This window comes from Polypterus senegalus, chromosome 3, assembly GCF_016835505.1.
Source record: "Polypterus senegalus isolate Bchr_013 chromosome 3, ASM1683550v1, whole genome shotgun sequence".
In the NCBI taxonomy this organism is placed as follows: Eukaryota; Metazoa; Chordata; class Cladistia; order Polypteriformes; family Polypteridae; genus Polypterus; species Polypterus senegalus.
This window is the reverse complement of record NC_053156.1, coordinates 270427545-270449807: the sequence shown is the minus strand read 5'-3', so window position 1 is coordinate 270449807 and position 22263 is coordinate 270427545. Positions and strand designations below refer to the sequence as shown.

Sequence of the window (22263 nt, the reverse complement as noted above, 5' to 3'; positions counted from 1 at the left end):
GTGGTCTTATGCGGTTATAGCCCATCCACCTTACGCTCCACATGTTGTGCATTGTGAGATGTTTTTCTGCTCCTCACAGTTGTACAGAGTGGTTATGTGAGTAACTGTAGCCTGTCTATTAGCCCAAACCAGTCTGGCCATTCTCCTCTAACCCCTCTCATCAACATAGTGATTTTATCTACAGAACTGCTGCTCACTGGATGGTTTACAGTTTTCACACCATTCTGAATAAACTCTTCAGACTGTTCTTTTTGAAAAATCCCAGAAGATCAGCAGTTACAAAAATATTCAAACCAGCCCATCTGGTACCAACAATCCTGCCACAGTTTAATCGCTGAGATTACATTTTTTTCTCATCTTCATGTTTGATGTCAAAATGAACAGAGATTCCTGACCTATATCTGCAGGATTTTATGCCTTGCACTGACAAAAGGCAACCCACAGTCTCCCTAGGAGTTTTACTGTATTAGTGAACTTGCAGAGGCATCAGCTAAGTGGGCCAAGACAGGTCGTATCTTATCCAAGAAGGACATGTAGCCAAGTGTAGCTGAGACACAATTTGAGTGGGACAGGCTGAAATCTGCCTCAGGCAAACATATGGTAGCTCGTTGTGTGAATGTGCAATGTGCATGTACCACAAAGCTGAGTTTTTCTGCTTGGGTTGAAGGAGAAGTGAGGTGCATGCAAACAAAAGCCAAAAAAATGTAAAAGTCGTTCACGTGCCATCTCACCAAGAGCAAGTCACACTTGTATAAGCTTCTACATGTTCTGTAGAATTCATGCCAACTCCTGTGGCTTTGGTTGTGTATGAGCAGAGCTGACTGCTCCATACACACATACATACACACCCACACGCGCACGCACACACACACACACACACAGGACTTTCACTGGAAAAAAAAAATATATATATATATATATATATATATATATATATATATATATATATATATATATATATATATATATATATATATATATTCAGATTCATATATACTGAATCTGCTTCATATATACATATATAATCTGCTCCCCCACTGGAAGATTAAACTGAAATAGAACTGATGTACAGACACAGAATAAAACAGCAAACACTTACCTGTATAAGCTGTTTCCCAAATGAGAGGATGCCATTTACTTCATCTGCCTCACTGTGTCAGCCAGGAGCCAATTTGTTCCAATATTTCACCAAGATAGTTTTTGTATCTGCTTAATATTCCAATCTGGTCTGACCTCCTCTCTGTCTTGTGTTATGCCATTTTTTAGGATCATCCAAACATTTAGGAGTATATTCTTCAAATTTAACTAATGACATTTTTTAAATGATTTATCACAATAAATTTTAGCTGGTTTATATTGCCTTCATTTCTCTTTTCTGCATCATTCATTTGGTCATTTAAGTTTTGAAGTTATTAATTGTTTTTATTCAAACTTTAATTTTCTTCTTTGGGTCTTCTATTTTATTATAACTATCAAATATTGCTTTATTTGTTTCCTAAAGTGATAAGTTAAACTTTTTCAAAAGTGGAAGTTATGTCTGCAGGGTAACATAACTTCATGTTCCAATCTGTAACTTCTAAGAATCACACACAGTCACAGGTTTTGTTTGATTGGAATTGTAGATCATCACAAAGTCATTTTAATTTTGTGACCACCTAAAAAGAAAGAAAAATAAACTTTAGTTGTTTACCCGTATAGGTAATAAAATAAAATTTTAAAATATCCCCAATAATGTTAATACATCATATAGTATAGTGAATGCACACAACTAGATGCATGGTGAAGACTGCAACAGTGCATGCATTAAACAACAGAGGTGTTTAGTAACTGTCATGGCAGATGGTGGAACATCTTCTTTCTTCCTAGGTTTAGCTCAGATCAGCGCAGTAAGAGAAGCAGTCCGCATTGCATCAAATTCAGGCTCTTTGCAGATTTTTCCAGTAGCTACCGCTGACACAAGGTATAATGACATACAGCTCTTAGGGACTGCTAGAATGTTTTGTGGCACTATAAGGTTTAAGGAACCACAGATCTAGGTTACTTTAAAAAAATGACAAGGCTAATATAATCAATAATACTGAAGTATAACGATTATCTTTAAACAGTTCCCCATGATTCCCCGCTAACATTTACAAGTAATCTTGTATATAAACGTCTATGTGTGGAAGTGTGTGCGTCTGTCTGTCCGGCCCGGAAGTGAGAGGTGAAGTCGGGGTAAGGACTATACCTCCAAGGATATGCAGGCGAGACCAGGACACTGGCAAAACGAAACCTCCGAAGAAAGACAAAGTCACTTAGTCGCATAATGCACAAGCGATGCAAGCACATTGGCAAAATGAAACCTCCTAGGAGAGATGCCCAGAGCAGTTCCTTTCAATTACCTGATATCTCTACATATCAATTTTTTTTCTGACAATTTCAATAGTTTTAAAGATCCCAGACTTTTTACAGCACAGGCTTGCACAGCTATCTTGTGTATAAATGTCTGCACGTTGAAGTGTGTGTGTCTGTCCTGTCCGGAAGTGAGGGGTGGAGTCGGGGTAAGGGCTTCACCTCTGAGGATATGCAAGCGAGGCCAGCACATCAGCAAAACAAAACCTCAGAAGAAAGACAAAGTCACTTAGCCGCTAATACACAAGTGATGCAAGCACGCTGGCAAAGCAAATCTTCCTAGGAGAGAGATGCCCAGAGTAGTTCCTTTCAATTACCTGGCATCAATTCAATAGTTTCTAGGACTCTGGGCATTTTACAGCACAGGCCTACACAGCTAGTGTAATATAATTATCTAAATAATGCACAAGTTCAGAGTGTTTCCAGAGAGAGATGGACTATTGAGAACTGTTGTCGTGTGCCAAGAGTGCATGTCATCGATGGTGGTGAACAAGGGAGAACAATATTAACACAAGCTTTAATGTAACCCCGATTTGAACTCAGTGTGTGGGTCACCGAGGTCAGTCGTTCTCAAGGTCAACCCTGAGACTCCTATGTGGCCGCAGGTTTTCATCACAGCCAGCTTCTGCTCTGAAGTGGGCTCCTGCTTTACTTATTCAAGCTTTTGTTTCCTAGTTTGTGTGTCTTGATGTCAATAAAAAAAATGACAAAACTGGGCTTGCTAAATTATTATTGGGATGTTGCAAGTATTTTTGCATATTCCATGGAGATCATTTTTTGTTTTTTACGTTTTTATGCAAGATTTTCACCATCATCGTTTTTTTCTGTTTTTCCAGGTGTTTTGATTGTTTAAGCTGTTATTTACTAATGAGCATGCTAATTGATTTGACACTAAACTCTTTACAACCTGTCAGCATTCAGTGTCATTTACCCCGGCGTCTACTCCGCTTGTTATAAATTGTCATTATTTGCATATAATTAAGAGAGGAAATGCCAAAGAAATAATAACAGATAGTTAAGCTTTTAAAGTTACAGAGAAAACAAAAAAATTATAAATGTTTTGCAAATGTAAATGTCCTGTGCTTCTAAATGAATACTAAGAGATGAGAAAAATAAAAAGTCAAATGAGTCACCGGCTGAGAAACTGTAACAGTAGCGGGCTCTCAGAAGCAAACCTGGAAACCCCTGGCCTGAAGGATAGCAGAAAAAGAGCTCACTATACGTCTACATTTCATGATTTCCTTTTGAGCAAAAATATCTTAAAGCTTACTGGTATAGTTGAATTAAAGCTTTTATATTCAAAGCAGTTGTGTTTTTGCATTAAGAGCAGATAGAGCACTGCCAACCCACCCCCTCAGCAGATGGCGCTGGTGTGCAAACATTTTTAAAAAGTAATAAATTTGCCTTTATGGTTTAACAGATTTAACATATTGTTAAAATGTATATAACAAAATTGTTGTCATAAGCACAATTTTCCCAATAATCTATTATAAGTTCAATGCTATTTCTTTTGTGGAAAGATTTTTTTTTCTTACAGTATGTCATGATGTATGTGGCACTACGTCATGTTTGTGAGCTGCTTGGTCAGTGTGGACACAGCAACTCGAGGAATTATTGTGAGGAGCGAGGAGAGCAGGAGGTATCATCTCAGGCAGACTGGTAAGGAGGGTCAAGCATGCTGGGTATTAAAGTATATTTTTGTATTTTATTGTTGTTTTTGTTTATCATGAATTCTTATCTCTCTTATTTTATGTTATATCTGTTATTTTAATAGTTATGTACTTTATCTTTAAATGTCCATCTGTTCCATGTGTTTTGTGGGTGGAGCTTAAAGAGGCTGGGCCACTATGACCTCACCAGATGCTAAGTCCGCCTTTGGCCTTTATGAGGGGAGGAGCAAACAGCCCTCAGCAGGGGACCATTTTACTTTTATCATCTAGAGTTGCTTTGTGAGTATTGCATTCTTTCCATTTATATTTGTGGGATTCTCTGATAATTTTGCTCTTGACCAAGTATTTCATTTTAGGATTAATGTATTGCGACTTGTTTGCTTCAGGTTTGCCTTCAAGCAATATCTTTTTGTCTCATTTTGTTCTTTTGACCCTATTCATTAATTTTTTTTCTTAGTTTGTTAATAAATACTTTTTCTTTTGTACAGATTCTTTGTTTCTACCTTTTATAATTGGAAATCTTTGACAGATCTTCCATGTTGTGGTGGCTTTTTATTAAGTTTTTGGAACTATAAAGAGCTTTTTCTTTTTAGGCCTGCTAGGCCAAAAAGCTAACCTCTAGAATTGGTGTTAAACCTAGAAAGGCCGAAAGCCTACTGACCAGTAAAGCCTGTGTTTGTAGTGCCTCAGCACTTTATAGTTACTGATCCAGCTCAAGCTTACGACAAAGCAAAGGTCAGAACCGAAAAGGTCATAAACAGCAAACAAAACACAAGGGGCAAATCAAAAAACAAAGTCAAGAACAGAAGGAAGTTGAGAATCAAAATGAAAACTCGCACTAGGCCTCCTTGGTAAATAAATTAACTATCCTAGAAAGGATTTTTGATAGAAGTTATCCACCGAGGAATGAAGCTACATTGCATAACCGATTTAACAAAAGATGGTAACGGCAAAAGATAAATAACATTTTTTCCAAGTACATGAAAAGTATCTGAAAACTGATACTCCATAATTAAAAAATTAATCTTGCCCATAACACAAAATAAATAATTTTTATTTATGACATTCAGGAAGAAATATTTATTTGAAAAGCTGAAATAACACAATGGCTCAGAAAAACACTGACAGATGTGCTCGAAAAGGCAATCCACAGCAAAACAAGTCCTAATACACAATCGGTAAGAATAATCCAACAGTAGAGCATAACAATAATCAAATATCCAACGAAGAAACACAATACTTACTGAAACACCTTCATAACTGCAGTGCACCACAACTGAGCTCTCTCAGCTCTGACTTAAATAACCAGGGAGAGACTCAGAAGTGGTGACATCAGGGTGGCTCTGCCTCCTGAGGCTTCACCCACGAAACACAAAGGACATAAGGGAACATCTTTTCACACATGGAAATATAATATTTATACATTCAATTATTAAAGATCATGAGAGATTGAAGAACAACATTTTACAAGAAAGAAAACAATGAACATAAAGAAAGAAACACGAACACTTAATAAATAGATAAGAAATACGTATACACCAGGGCAGTAAGCCTGGCTGGGCCATAACACCAATGAAGTACTGTGAAAGTGAGCAGGTCTGCTCAGAGGTCACGCAGGCAATCGCGGGCACCAAACCGGCAACCCTGTAGTATACACATCAACACTTTAGCCACTAGGGGGCTTCAAGAAAGACCCTGTTTGACTTGATTCATTCATTCAGAAGCCAATCACTAAACAAATTCAAATTTGTTCAAATGCCCAACACCGCAGACTGGCACCCTCTGCCAAAAGGTCCACTTGAGTTGTCCATCTTAACCTCAAATATGAATTGGATTGAAAAATATGTATGCAGGGTTAAGTTTAACGATTGCAAAGTGCATAGAAATAACTTTTCCTTTTTCTTTTTCACACTTTGTTGAAAACAGCATGAGGTACTGGAGTGGAGAAAGGGCTCTGAAGAATCAGACTGCGGGCTGATTATGTTAAAAAAAAAAATGAAAATAGGTTAAAGAAAGAAAATAGGATCTTTTCATCCTTTGCTAAGGATTAGTCTCCACATTAATAAAACACAAGCTTTACCCTAACATTTATCACCTTTTATTACAGAAAAAAAGAATGCTGAATTTTTGAAAGCCAAAGGCAAAAGTTTCCTTTCATGTAGAGGGTATTAATTTATGATTTCATCACAGCTGGTGACCCCGTCACCTCTATTATAATGCACTCTTTGTAATTTCATAGTTAATATTCAATAGCCTTCTTTTCTCCATTCCTGTAAAGTATTTGAGAATGTCCAAGTTAAAAAAGGGAGAGAGAGTGAGAGAGAGAGGAAGAAAAAACACACACACACACTCTTCAGCAAGCCCACATCAAAACAGCGACTATCAGCCCTGACTTTTATTGTCTGGCTATTTGACCCTCCCAGTATCCCACCCCCATAGCTGCCTTCTTAACCTAACACTCCTGTCGTCTTACGCCTCAAAAGCCAAAAAAAAGCACCAGCTATGAATCATACCTTTATTAGAGCTTGGCAAGTATACCGAAAGTTGCAATGACCTGCACAAGCTTGGTAACCTTGACCTTTAGGAAGAAGTGAAACAATCACAATGAGGCAGCTTTGGAAATGTGTCTGCGTTTCATCAAATTTTATTGAGAAAAAAAATAATAATAATAATACGTGAGAAAGGAGCCCAGAGACAACCATGAGCATTAAAATTCATGTGAGCCTGCACTGGATTATCCGGCGCTCTCCTATGTCCCTGTTCATGAGTGTGCATTTTATAATTGTCCCAAACTGCCATTTGTTCAGAGAGACAGGGTTGTTCGAGGCTCAAAGACAGAGGAAGGATGAAAAGTTCAGATCCAGTGTGCTATTATAGCACTATACAGTATGGCCACTATGGGGAAGCAGTGGGCGAGTAAGGAGGGCCCCTGTCTAAAGACTTCTGTATTTTATGATAATACATGTATTGCTTTTAGCCCTTTTCCCTTATAGCTCGGCTGCCAGCCCAGTTTGAACTCCCTGTGTCCAAGCCAACTGATAAATCTAAATTGTTCTGGTGTGAGTAAAACTGGATGTCTGTGAACTTGAACTTAATCTGAGCTTGGATTAGTGCACCCTGAAATGGTTTAGTTTACTGCCATGACTCCGAGTCATCAAGTAAGGGGAAAGCTGAATCCAGATGATGGGTGGACTAAGCAACAGAAGGACATAAAAGGATTCTCAGTGTATTCTCAAAGTATTCAGACCCCTTGACTTTTTGCACATTTTATTTTGTTGCCACCTTCTACTAAAATCATTTGAATTCCTTTTTTCTTCATCAGGCAATACTCAATGTCCCAGAATGACAAAGTGAAAACAAAAACTGGATTTTGAAAATGTTTGCAAATGTATACAAAGTGAAACATCCCATTGACAGAAGTATTCATAGTTTACTCACTACTTAGGGACTTAGGGATTTTTCTGCCATTATTCTCTGCAGATTCTCTCAAGCTCTGCCATAAAGACTGTTTGTGGACAGCTATTTTTGGGTCTTTCCAGAGATCTTCTGTTGGGTTGAAGTGCAGGCTCTACCTGGGCCACTGAAGAATCTTCAAAGAGTTGACCATACACCACACCTACACTGTGTTTGTTTTGTGCTTAGGGTCATTGTCCTGTTGGAAGGACAACCTTTGGACCAGTCTGAGGAGGTCTTTGTTAAGGATAATCCTGTATTTTGCTCCATTCAACTTTCTTTTAACTCTATCCAGGCTCCTGGTCCCACCAGCATGCTTCACCATTCCTGGTTTCCTTCAGACATGACACTAATTTTGGTTTCATTAGTTCATTAGTTTTCATGTGTCTTTTACTGAGAAGAAACTTCTGTCTGTCCACTCTGTCATAAAGCCCAGATTGGTAGAGTGCTGCAGTGGTGGTTAGCACTACTTCTGAAAGTTTCTCTCCTCTCCACACAGGTTCTTTTGAGCTCCGCCACAGTGACCATCAGGTTCATGGTCCGCACTCAGACTATGGCCCTACTCCAACAATTGCTCAATTTTGCTAGGCAGTCTGGAGGCCATTGTGCTCTAGGGCACCTTCAATACTGACAACATTTTATGTCGCCTTTCCAAATCAGTGTCTCAGCACAATCCTCCTTTTAATCCTTGCAGGCAATTCCTTTGACCACATGGCTTGGTTTTTGCTCAATTGTAGGACCTTCCAAAGGACTGGTGTGTGTCTGTCCCGATCATATGAAATCAATTGATTTGACTACAGGTGGACTCCAAACACAGTGTAGCAACATCTCAATGATAATCAATAGCATGGGACACACCTCAAACGTCAAGTGTCATAGCAAAGTATCTGAATACTTGTGTCAACGTGATATTTCAGTTTTTTATTTTGAATAAATACCTGTGTTGGCTGGGATTGGCTCCAGCAGACCCCCGTGACCCTGCAGTTAGGATAATGGATGGATGGATAAATACATGTGAAAAAAAAGATTTTAGCCTAAGGCTTCAACATAACAAAATGTTAAAAATAGTAAAGGGGACTGAATACGTACTAAATGCACTACATACAATAAGAGAATCCTGTTATGTAGCATGTTAAGAGGAGTTCTACTATTTGGAGGTTCCCTCTGTGAATGGCTTCTGACTTGTGACACTCTGTTTGAATGTATAAACCAGATAGATAGTTTAGCCTTCAGAGGGAACACTGTGCCCCAGACCCCCAGACACAACTATACAGACAACTTTCTGGGTGCAAATATACATATTTAATTTATCACAAAAATACCTTGGACAAGCTTCTTAGCAATACTGTGTACCTTCCAATTTCCTTTAGTCTCTCTTTTCTCCTTCTCTACTTCTCCCAGGTGAGTTTCATCTATCCCCCACCCAACTCTGACTCTCCCAGGAAAAGTGCAAGGCTCTCTTTTATCTCCTGACCCAGGAGAACTTCCCATGTCTCAAGGTAGCATTACTGGGTCAGACACAATCATCCCGAAGCAGGGCATTAACCTTCCAGTAGCTTTCCTTGGCGTCCCCCCATGAAACCCAACAAGGCAATCCTATGGGACCACAACTCCCAAGGTGCCTCGTGGGCCTCTGTACTAGGGCTCACCAGCAGGGGTTTTGCCACCAAGTCTGTGGGGGAACAAACAGTACAGGATAAGCAGTCTCCCACAGGGCTATTTCCTTCTGTTGTCCTGACAGGGAAAGGGACCAGCAAACACCCCAGCCGGGATGCTTCTTCCTCAAGGTTGTCAGTACATGGCACTGGCCTCCCAGCCAGGTAAGAGAGTCCTGTTTGTAGTAACTGTGGTGTCCATCCTTCATCTGACATTGGAATGGGGTCCATCCCAGCTGGGGTGCCAGCCCATCCATTAAAATAGATAGAGAGATAAGTAAGGCTCAATATAAGAGATAGAAAGATAGATATGAAAGGCACCATTTAATAGACAGACATGTTAAAGGCACTCTATGATAGATAGATAGATAGATAGATAGATAGATAGATAGATAGATAGATAGATAGATAGATAGATAGATAGATAGATAGATAGATAGATATTGTGCTCTCTCGCCGCTCTTCATTTGTAACATGAATATGGTGCAACATGTTTTAAGAGAAGAGTCTGACAACCCCTGTGTGCAGGCCATCACTGCCCCTTCTGCTTTGCTCTCCTGCTCAGCCCTGGTTAATGTCACATGTGTTTCTGACCCACAGTACAGCCAGTCAAATCCAGGACTTTCAGTGTTCATTGCTGGTAAGTCCTGACAGAATGAAAAAATGAGTAGGTTCCTCTTATTGTTGTTTTCCTTTTCCATTAATTCAACTCTAGTAGACTTTATAATGAGATTATGTATATTTCCATGTCTAAATCTGTGAAACAGAGGGATGTTTGTTTAATTTGAAGGCTTATGATACGGCCAGAGAATATGCACGCCTTCTTATTTGTCTACTCTTTGTGTTAAAACATTGCCTTGAGAGATTTTGCTTTAAAATAAAAATAAGAACGATTTAATTGGAAATGCATTGTGTGCATACATGCTGCTGATAAAATCACCTTAGATTATATGCATTTCGGGTCGAGTTGTAATTATAGGTGGTTTAAAGTGGATTAGGCAAAAAACTAGCTAAGCAGTATATCACAAACCAGGAGCCAGTGGCAGAAACCACAGCAAAGAGTCTTTAAATGAAAGAGAATTCCTTTGAGGTGTCGCTCAGGTGAATGGCTGTCGAGTGTTCCTAGTGGGGCTACATGATTGTGCAGGTGGAGTGTTTGGGGACGTGAACTGGAAATCAGAAAGTTGCTGGTTCAATTGCTCTCTCCAACTTAATGTGTGACCTTCAGTAAGTCATTTATCTTCATTGTGCTCCAATTCTAAAAAATATATCTGTGAACAACTGTAATGTCTTCAGTTCTTGTAATAAATTTTGAGTAACAGTGTCTGCCAGATTGAATGAACCCCAATCTCTTTATTTACTTATTTTGTTAATATCATTTGAGGCATTACCAGCTTTATAAATTAAACTGACCTTGTCATGCTGCTCGATATAATAGGCATTACATGAAATTTAGTTTAGGCTTTTTTTTTTTTTTGTTTGGCCAATACTCGCATGAAATCAATCCTCAGTATCATCCATCCATTTCCCAATATGGATTCACGGGCAGTAACAACTTATCTTGGTGCATTAAGTGTAAGAGATGATAGTTTACTACAAAAGAATCTAAATAAAAACGTGTATCAGGATGTCCACATTGAAAACGTGCTGGCAAATAAACCCAATTCTCTAAGAACAATGGGGCAACTGCACTGACCACAAAGCCATCAGGCTGTCACTACTTTTGCAGATATCTTCTGAAGGAAACTCAAAATAGCAGCATACAACTTGCCAAGCAGAGATTATAATTCTGCTTTATGTCACACTGCTGTTACTGGGATGTGAAATACGCAGCAAAGTGCTTAACGGGCTCTGTGTTCTCTTCTTTTGCTTTTCATTTTCTTCTTCCTCTTCTTCTTTCAATCCTTTGCCCTTTATTATCTCTCATGGAGAACTGCTCCTGCTTTTCCATATAGTGCCTCCAGGATGTGGTTTTATGTTAATTGCCCATAAATGTGCATGCCAATGCTGCCTGTGATCAGGTTTGATTTATTATTACAGGACAGGCTACCATCAAATTCAATGGTGTATGCTCATCTGATAAATGAGATCTGAAGAGTGCCTGCAGCTTTGACTTCGGCTCGTTCGTAATTTTGTAACAGAGGAACCCTTGCCTCTTACCTCCAATAGAGCTGATTTTTTTAAACATTTATTTTTCTGCCATTAGGAACACTTTGTGTTCCTAGTGAAGTGCTTTTGGGTGGTGTTTTTTCTTTATTAAGAATCATTCCAGTGTTGAAGTTCTCTAAAGGAAATGATTGCCAGAAAAACAATGTCAGCTTTCATTCTGCTTTCATTTGCTCTGGTAGCTTGTTTTATTTTTCTCAGGATGTTGCTGTCACCAGTAAAACTAAATGTTCATCTAAATGTCCGGAAGTGCTTCAGCCGCCCTGCGTGTGCTGCCAGCTCTAATTGTCAAAGGGTGAGGACAGCAAGTGTGGAAGCAAGTTAATGTTTTTGTCAGTTACAATGACGTGAGCATTACTTGAGCAACCAAAGGGATATTGGACCCTTGTCTAGGAGCAGCCCTCAGGGTCATTCTTCATGCATAGAGTACATATACAGTAACTATAAAGTGGACAATGAGATTAATATTTTTATTCTTCATTTCATGTAGCACTTCTCCATGGTAAACACCATATACAGTTCCTAGATAGATAAATAGATAGATAGATAGATAGATAGATAGATAGATAGATAGATAGATAGATAGATAGATAGATAGATAGATAGATAGATAGATAGAATTAAATAATTAGACTCCTTCACTTTCTGCACACTTTGTTGTGTTGCAGATTTCATTTTAAATGAGTTCCATTTGCAGTTTTTGCCCATCAATCAACACTCAATAAACCATAATGACCAAGTGAAAACACACTTTCAGAAAGGTCTGCAATATTTTTTTCAAATGAAAAACTGAAATCTCTCATTCATTTAACAATTCAGACTCCTAATGTGGTACTTTGTTGAAGCCCCTTTGATAGCAATTCTAGCTTTGAGTCTTCTTGTGTAAGTCTACCACGGGATCTGCACACCATTCTTCCTGGCAGGCCTTGTTAAACTCTGCTAAATGCTGTTTGCCTTTTGCTCCATGGTGGCTTCCATCTGACTGATAAGAGTGTTGTTATGATGGTCATCCTTTCAGCAGTTTTTCCAATCTCTGAGCAGAGGACTTTGGAAGGCTTGTTAAAGTGACTTTTGGGTTCTTGGTCACCTCCCTGACCAAGGCCCTTCCTGCCTGGCTATTCAGTTTGTACCACATTCATACTCAGTTTGATGGGCAATTCTTGGAAGAGTCCTGGTGGTTCCAAACTTTAAATTCACAATTATTGAGGGAACACTCAAAGCTTTACAAATTGTTTAATCCCTTTACCCTGATCTGCGCCTCACCACAACTTTATTGCAAAGCTCTGCAGAGAGTTCCTTGCACTTTGACATGGCTTGGCTTTTTCCTGACATGCAGTGTGAATTGTGGAACTGTCTGTACACAGCTGTGTGTCTTTCTAAATGATGTCCAGTCAATTCAATTTGCCACTGGTGGTCTCCAATCAAGTTCTAAACACATCTCAAACATAATTAAAAGAAGCAAGCAAAATTTGGAGTGCCAAGCCAAAGCATCTGAAACTTTATATGAATCAGTGAAATTCCAGTTTTTGATTTTCAATACATTTTGCAAAACCTTCTAAAAAAACACCTTTTCACTTTGTCATTAGGGGTTATTGAGTATTGATTTGATGAACGAAAAGCATCCATTTAAAATTACATTTACCACTCAATAAAGTGTGTAGACATTGAAGAGGTCAGAATACTGCCTGAATCCACTATTAGATAGATAGATAGATAGATAGATAGATAGATAGATAGATAGATAGATAGATAGATAGATAGATAGATAGAATATATATGTTGAGCTCTTACCACAGCTGTTTTCAATCTTTTACCTGTAGAGATGAGTGTTTTTAGTGCAAAGAAAGAATCTTGAATCTCATGGCCAGAAGGTCAGGTAGGCAGTGCCTGTAAATCTCCAGTCAACATCAATCTGACTGGGCCACATGTATTATGGAGCCTAATGTTGAACATTTGTGTAGAAAATATAAAAAGGCTGTCACTGGTAATGTCACTGTCTTTTGTTGTCAAAACTAACAACCATTACACAGGGTTATTTTATAAAACATGATTTTTCTTAAATTTTGTAATGTTTTTACATATTACTCTCAAGGAATTTTTCTTTAATTTCTGTTTTGCTTTACAGGGGTGTATATACAGTATATACTATATACTATACTATATACTATATATATATATATATATATATATATATATATATATATATATATATAGTGTCGGAGATGGCTGGGGTGGCGACCCGGCTGGGACGCCCAGGAGGACCGGAGGAGGACCTGAGAAGGTCTTGGAGGAGGCAAGGAGGCAGCCAGAACGGAAGAAAGCATTTGTGTTGTGGCCAGGACTTTGGGGTTGTTGTGCGCAGTACAGTGTGGGTGACATGAACGTGTCTGCCTGTCTGTGTCCGGGCCGGCTACCAACATATAAAATATATATATTGTATATATATAATATATATATATATATATATATATATATATATATATATATATATATATATATATATATATATTGTGAACGGTACCCGGGCACAGACAGGCGGACATGTTGTTTTGACACCACCACACGTTTATTTACAAACTATTTACAATTATTTTGGTCACCAAGACCCCAGTCCATTGGTCACAAAGACCCAGTTCCTTGGTCACAAAGACCCAGTCACGTGCACAAAACCCCAAACACTCAAAAGTCCTGGCCACAATGCCTTTCTTCGGGCCGCCTCCACTCTCCACAGCTTCGTCCTCCTTCCACCCGACTCCAGCCCTGAATGACGGGAGGCGGCCCCTTTTATGGAGGACCCGGATGAGCCCCAGGTGCTCCCGGCAATCTTCTGGCCACGCCCCAGCGTGGCGGAAGTGTCGGCTGTCCTCCCGGCTGCTCCCCGGGCACCGTCAAGTCTTCCCCAGCACTTCCTGGTGTGGCAGGAGTGCTGGGGAAACAAATCCCAAGGCATTGGGGGCCTCCTGGCGGTGGCCACGGGCCCCTACAGGGAAGAGCTTCCAAGCCCTTGACCCGTGGCTCCCAAAGCAACCCGGAAGGCGAACCCCGTGGTCCAGGCGGGCTCTGACCCTCTTCCGGTCCCTCCTGGCGCCCCGCCGGGTCATAGCCCCTGGCATCCCTGACAGTGCCCCACAGCCAGCGAAGACCACTCGTGGGTAAGAGCGACCCGTCCCGCGAGGGCAGCAGAGCTCCGAAACGGGTCCCACTCGAGGATAGCCGGGGTCCGGCCCCGCACTCCTAGCAGGGACAGGGGCGGAGACACAATCTGCGCACCAACCCATGGTGCATCCCTGTGCCTCGCACAGGTTGTGCTCCCCCCTTTTACCGGCACCCCGGGGCCTCCTCGGTAGGCACCCCCTCCGGGACCTCCACGCCCCTTTGTTCTGAGCCACTCATTCCCCGTTGGCTCCTCCAGCTCTGGCGCACCTGCGCACCGACAGAGAGATCCTTCTGCAGGCGGCCCGACATCAGAGGGCTGTTCCGCCACGAAGGGTTCCTTCAACTTCGCCGGGTCCGTCCCTACAAAGAGAACACAGGGGCAGAACCGCTGCCAAAGCACCCAGCTCGTGCCACGCACGGGCAGCGTTCCCCCCTCCAACCGGCACCCCGGCACTTGCCTGATCGGCACCCTCTCCGCGGCTTCCGTGTCCCTCTCGACGATGGAGTCGTCGGCACCGCCGCTCTCTCTCCGCCCGGCCTCAGGGATTCCCTCTGCTCTCCCAGAGGGCAGCCAGCCCACAGCGTGCACCCAGCAAGCGCGTCTCACCTTATCGGAGGAATCGGCACCCAGCCCTTTATTCCTCCCTTCACTCTGGGACGCCCTGGCGGTTTGAGACTCCTTATGGAATAAAAGGCGCCTCTGTCCTGTCTGCGTCCCTATAGTGCGGCGCAAGACCGCAGCCAACTCGGGGCGGGGCGCTAGGACCCGGGGCACTTAGCAGCCCGTGTCCCTTCAGCGTCCTCACGGACTCCCCCCTCGCCGCGCATGCAGTCCGCGGCGCCGCACCTCCTGTCGGAGGGCTGCTTACTCGGAACTGATCATTGTCTTCACAGCCTTTTCAGCAGACCCTCCCATATGCTTTACGGAGTCGGCTGTACTCACCGTCTCCGCTGTACCTCTCCGGCTGGAGATTCCAGCGTCGCGCCGTCCCGTCGTCGATAGAAACGTTCTCAGCGCCGCGAGCGCCTTCTCTCCAGTACCAGCACCTCAGCCCGGAGGGCACATAGCACCTGTAACACACGCTGCCCGGCGGGCTGAAGGGACGCCTCCAGCTCCGCCAAAGCAGCCGGCAAAGACAGGAAGTTAACCGACGCGGAGCCTACCTGACTGTCGGCCTCCGACGCCGGCCACTTCCTGTGGGCCTTCTCCTCCGGCCCAATCGGGTCTCCCCCCTGCCCGTGATGGACATTCCCTGGTCCCGCCTCTCTACAGTCATCGGCGGGCACGCAAGACACACCGTCCAATCGCGTGCCTGTCAGGGGGAGGGACTTCCGGTCCGCGGCCATCTTGGCTCCCTTTCTGCGGCGGCGGCGTGCTTGCCGGCAGCCTTGCTGTTGCCAGCGCCTCTCGAGCTGCAGCGTCTCCTCGCCGCAGCCCTCGCGGCTGCGCTGTGCTGCCGGAGCCCGCAAACCAGCAGTCGCCCGCCACTGACGCGGATCCTGGAGGTCCCTGCCTGGAAAACAAAACACACGCCCGGCCCCAAGGGCGGCTGCCGATAGGCAGGGAACTCACCTCCCAGGTCCCGTCATACCGAGGAAACGTCCTCGGCGTGGCCTCTCTGGACGCCATGCCGTCCCGGGCGCCTCCAGCAACGGCGCGCTCGTCGGAGACCGCTGCACTCTTCCAATGCACGCCGCCCGCCCGCTTCAGGGAATAACGGCCCTCCTGCGGACCCCTGGCGGTCCGTGGGGTTCCTGTACCCCGCGGGGCTGTGTGCACGCAGCACCCGCGGTACGTGGGTGGGGTCCCCTGCTGCACCGGGCCGTCCACAACAATATTTTTTTGTACAGGTCTCCGCCTTGTAACAGGCGGAGCATCCTGCCGACTACGCCAGATGTGAACGGTACCCGGGCACAGACAGGCGGACATGTTGTTTTGACACCACCACACGTTTATTTACAAACTATTTACAATTATTTTGGTCACCAAGACCCCAGTCCATTGGTCACAAAGACCCAGTTCCTGGTCACAAAGACCCAGTCACGTGCACAAAACCCCAAACACTCAAAAGTCCTGGCCACAATGCCTTTCTTGGGCCGCCTCCACTCTCCACAGCCGTCCTCCTTCCACCCGACTCCAGCCCTGAATGACGGAGGCGGCCCCTTTATGGAGGACCCGGATGAGCCCCAGGTGCTCCCGGCAATCTTCTGGCCACGCCCCAGCGTGGCGGAAGTGTCGGCTGTCCTCCCGGCTGCTCCCCGGGCACCGCCAAAGTCTTCCCCAGCACTTCCTGGTGTGGCAGGAGTGCTGGGGAAACAAATCCCAAGGCATTGGGGCCTCCTGGCGGTGGCCACGGGCCCCTACAGGGAAGAGCTTCCAAGCCCTTGACCCGTGGCTCCCAAAGCAACCCGAAGGCGAACCCACGTGGTCCAGGCGGGCTCTGACCCTCTTCCGTCCCTCCTGGCGTCCCGGCCGGGTCATAGCCCCTGGCATCCCTGACAATATATATATATATATTGTATATATATAATATATATATATATATAGAGAGAGAGAGAGTGAGAGAGTAATAATACAATAGGAACAGCATAAAGGGTTTGGGGGATCCACCCCATATATTGTCATTCTTAGCTGCAAGGCAAAATACTTGGTTAGGAACAAGAGTGACCTCTTCCAACCAAGTCGTATATCAGACTGAAGACCAGGGGGATCATCGGGATTATATAGTGGAGAGGGAGGAAGAGGTGGGTCATCAGGGGGAAGTGATGTCATCGTAGAGCCGTCTTTATGCTGAAAACAGGAAGTGAAAACTCTTAAGAGCTCCTGCAAGGAATGAGAGAAGGCATTAGTGCACATAATCAGTCCCATGCTTTGCTTCAACAACATCTCGACCCTGTTACTGACTCCTATGCGCACGTGTATACTGTAACAATAAGAGAGAGAAAAAGTTTTGAGGATCCACCTCATATATTGTTAGTCAAAGTAAAGCAATTGAACAAGTAATCAAAAAAGACTGAGTCCCAATAGAACTGAATGGGGAGGAGAGGTGTGAGTTTTTATAGGTGGTGTGCAGGGAGAGGCGGAAGTGAGGTCAGTAGAAGGGTGTGGTCTCTACAGAAATGGGGAAGTTGATACTGGTTTAGCTGAGTTTCCCTTCTGATGATCTGTAGAAGAGGGAGAATAGAGGTTATTGCACTTCATCAACCCCCGAGCTGACCTCCTCAGTTTAAGCCCTTTGACTGCCTCCTATGTGCACGTGTGTGACATGTATAGTATATAGAGAAATTATGAAAACAAAACAAAAGGGAGAGTTTTGGCACCAGGGTGTGACCTCATTTAATGTCTGTGTGAAAATGTTGCAAAATGAAGGGTTTCAAGTGAAAATAAATCAGCAATGACATGCTGGGGCTCTCTGCTAGCTAGCATATTTTGTTTCTGTACTCTGTCAGAAGCCAGGTCTTGAATATTGAAGACTGGAGGTGACGCATGGTTTATCTACTGGTGGACACGGAAGGAGTTGGGCTTCAGTTGTTCAGCGAGGAAGTGATATCAGCAGTCCTCTTGACAGTTCTCTACTCTAAAGCAAATGGAAAGTGGATAAATGGCAGTGTCACGTTGAAATCCTTCCCCATGATTTAAAGATACACCCAAGCACACCAGACGCATATACTGTATGTATGCAGTGTACTGTATACACGCTCTGTTATGTTCTTGTTCTTTGCTCCTATGATTGGCTGTTCATCAGCCTTCTCACAGTAGCCACCATGCATCTCGTGTTCTAAGTGTTTGAATGTTGTTTTTCCAGAGGAAGGTCAAGTCATCAGTTATGTCAAGTTATGTTTCAGCCTCTCAGTTTTTGATTCCATGTGACATTTGTTTCTGAATTCCCTTTGTAATTAAAATGTCTTCTGCTCAGAAACCAAAATAAACTGAGCAAGAATCATTCATTACACAATCAGATTAGTTTTTCCATGACAGAAGAAAGATAATTCTAGAGTTTTGGGGTCCTGTGTCTCCTACAAATGTTTATTTAAGCTTGGAGTTTTAAGCAGGCCATCGTTGCACAGTGAAAGGAAAGGACAGCAAACCCCCAGAGTACTTCACTGAACGGATAAAACATTTACATTACGTTTATTTCACTAGGCACAAATGTGCCACAAAGATCAGACAAAAGAAATAAAAAAAAATTAAAGCGTTAAACATTTTTAACTGAAGATAAAAACGTAAAGAAATGTTTTTGGAACAAGAAAGCTATTTTTAAATATTAGAAAAAGGGAAAAGTATCTAAACTTAAACTGCCCACTTAAAATACTACACAGGACCATTTATCTACTTCAAAAAGGCTTTTTACAATACAAGCATAACAATTATGGGAAGATCCAACTACAAAGAAGATACAAAACACTCTCAATAGCCTGAACACAAATTTCTTTGCTAAACATGACAAGAGGGAAAGCAATAATTCTACAGAAAAGATAAAGTTTAGCAACAATTATATTTACCATAATAATACTACTGCTAATCATACTAACACAGTAACTGATTATTTAAGGAAGGATGAATGCGGAGAAGTGGAGCTGAGGACATGAAGACTGGGGCTCAAAGAAAGCTTTCTGTTCCTCTCCTAATGGTGGTGATTCTTGTGCTCCAAAGCAGGTACAAAATAAGGAGAGAGAGAGAGAGAGAGAGGTTAGGAGCACACGCTGGTACAGCGCATTGCCGCACCCACCACATGACAAGCCAACTCAGGATCCTAGATTAGGACCCGAGTGCAGCCATGCGACGGGTGACACCTCAGCACCACAACAGTTCAGATGGAATGGAACCAATGTGAGGATTTTTATGGTGGCCGAAGTGCCAATTCTGCCACCAACCCCCAGGTTTTTCCCTGCAGGTTGGAGGGCCAACATGCAGTGCTGGATGCAGATTAATGTCATACCCAGGACGGAGCAATTGCTAGTTAAGGACCCAAAGGAGTAGAATCTCTTCTGGTGTTTATGGGATTTGAACTGGCAACCTTCCAATTTCCAGGGCAAATCCCTACCCTCAGAGCCATCACTCTGCCCAAAATAAGGAAAGATCATTAATAAAAAAAGGATACTCATAAATAAATAATTCAATGTCAATAAAGTGAAGAACTCAAAAACAAAGAAATAATACATGTAAAATAATGAAACATAATAGAAGGCAGAGATGGAGCGTCAGTGTAATCCTGACAGTTTGAATCTTGTGATCACAGCATCTGCTCTGGACTCCAGGCATTACTCATGTGTTTTATTAATATAAACGCAGCGCTAGCCAAGCATTTGAAAATCGTGATTGCATGTAGATTTTAAACCAATCTGGAGACTTAATGCGTAGAATTTCTTTGTTGGGCTTTCCTCCTGGCCTGGTACAGACAATTCTGTTTATTTTTTCCCATGTTACAGCTTGTTGAATTCATCTTTATTTTCTGCTCAGGTTTTTTCAATGCTCTACTCATGCTGTCACTTTGTAAACCACTTGGCAATATTGTGTGCTGTTACTGGTACTATAAAGAATGAAAATTGATTTGGGGGAAAAGTATAAAATAATATATATGCATGTATAAGGCTTTGTAACCTGCATAGCATGTTGGAGAGGTCAGAGAGGACCTCTCTGTGTTTCTCCCACACCTATAATAAGCTGACTCCACTGATAATTTTGAGTAGTGATTAGTAGAGCTGTGTATCATGAATGAATAAATAACTATAGAGGTAAAAGATACTATCCTGTTATTGGAAGGGAGAATGGGGTAGCGGGACAGTGTCGCATTTGGTAACCCCTTGTGAGTCACCTCACTGTCTTGAAGGCCTACGAGTCAGAGGGGGTCTCTGGGCTTGAAGCAGCACTACGCCGAGTCACATGTCCAGTAGTGCCGCTATATTATCCACAGGCATGCTTTCAAATTGAAGCTGCCTGACAGCAAAGCACGTGCTGTGAGAAGGAGAGATCAGAACACTGAGATTAAGAGGTTGCCGGCAGAGAGAATACGAGTGTAGAGAAGAAAGGATGGAGTGAATTAGGTGAGAGTTCACTGTGTAACTTACCTGCAGAGGCAACTGAGCAGCCGGCACAACGTGGTTGTAAACCTGTACATGCGTGTGCAGGGAGAGGTGAAGGTTTCGTATAGTGACACTGCTCATGATCAGAGGAGGACGTAGGGTGTGGGACTCAATGTCGCTTGTTATTGAGGGACCCCAGAAGATGTGAGTAGTAATTGGCTAGTTAAGACCTCTAGTGATATAAAACTCTAGTCTGAACCACCATGGGTCGTCTTTTGAGCAATCTTCAAGTTTGTTTGCTGCTGAGTTGGTGGAGCAGTGAGAAACGTACTTAGGTTTGCAGATATTAGTAAGGTCAATTTACTTCAATTTGTATATAGTTTTTGCATTACCGCCGCCAGGATTTAATTCAGGGGGGTGCATAAAGAGATTTTTTTCTTTCTACGCTCCCCCCCGCAACAAAAACTTTTTTTGTATATGTATGTGCCCATTAAATACCTGCCAATACAGTCGCTATCTCTGAACAGTACAGAGCAGTCAGTTTTTGCATAGATAGATTAACCACTTAAGGCATGACCTAATTTTTAATTTTCTGACAAAAAATCATCGACTTTTTTTTGTTATCATATGATCACTGGAATATAGTTAAAAATGTTATTGATGTATTCAGTGGCATAGGTAGTGCTTTTTTCCTTAAGTTTTTAATGTAATTTTGTAAGCACTTACATACAGCTAGTCCTCTTTTACGCCGGTTAATAGTTCCGATTTCTGGGAGAACAGTACACTTTAGAAAAAAATATTTCAAATAAAAATTGTAGACATTGATAAGTTCTACAACTTTTATGATAAATATTTTTCTCTAAAGCGTACTGTTCTCCCATAAATCGGAACTATACACCAGCGTAAAAAGAGATCTAGCTGTACACTATATACTTGTATGTTGGTAAAATAGATATAATTATTTTTCGGGGTTTTAAAGTATTAGTGGCGTAGAAAGAAGGGGTTGGGGGAATTATAAATTTTAAAAAAAGTTTACATTTTTTTTCGCATTTGCATAATTATTTTGAAAATACATTTTGTAGCTATACACCTATACATATAATAACAATACACAAATAATAGCACGCTCTGAATGCAAAATATTATTATTTACGTAATAATTACAAAATAATGAATGCAAATGACAAAAATATACCACTATCGAAGCTTCAAATTATAATTAGATACTACCTTTTGCTTAAGACACGCCCAGTTGTCTTAAGCAAGTTGAGATGCTCTTTTAGAAACAAAGTGAATGATTGTTTATGTATAGTTGTAAAATGTAAACGTCTAATTGTAATTTAAAAATTTAAAATAAAAACTATTTTTTCGCGTTTTTTCTTATTATTGAAAGATTTATTTTTTTTCTCCATTTCCTTTTTTTTGAAAAGCTAGGGGGGTGCACGTGCACCTACTTGCACCCCCCTGCCGGCGCCCATGAGTTTTTGGATGGAAGTAATCTGTGCTTGTGGGTGCTTGTGTTTTCATTTTTTGGTTTTGATTATTTTTCTGTATGTCCTTAGTGGATTACCTGTGGAAGAAGAAGGAGGAAGAAGAGGCTTTTTGTTTATTTTTGTTGGATTTTTCTCATCACCTTTTACTTTGGAGTCACTGGAATTATTGTATACATCTCCTACACTTATTTTTCTTGTTTTTGTTTTGTTCTTCCACTGAACTGTGTATATAATTGCAAGACATTATTGTAAACA

At 42.1% G+C, this 22263-nt stretch overlaps 1 long non-coding RNA gene across 1 annotated transcript in view; it reads right to left on the bottom strand.

Moving 5' to 3' along the window:
- LOC120526904 overlaps positions 1 to 22263 on the bottom strand; it is a 94215-nt gene that overhangs the window by 52690 nt on the left and 19262 nt on the right. The window contains exon 2 of the long non-coding RNA XR_005633229.1: positions 1100 to 1655. This is a non-coding gene — a long non-coding RNA (uncharacterized LOC120526904). The remainder of the gene's footprint in view (positions 1 to 1099; positions 1656 to 22263) is intronic.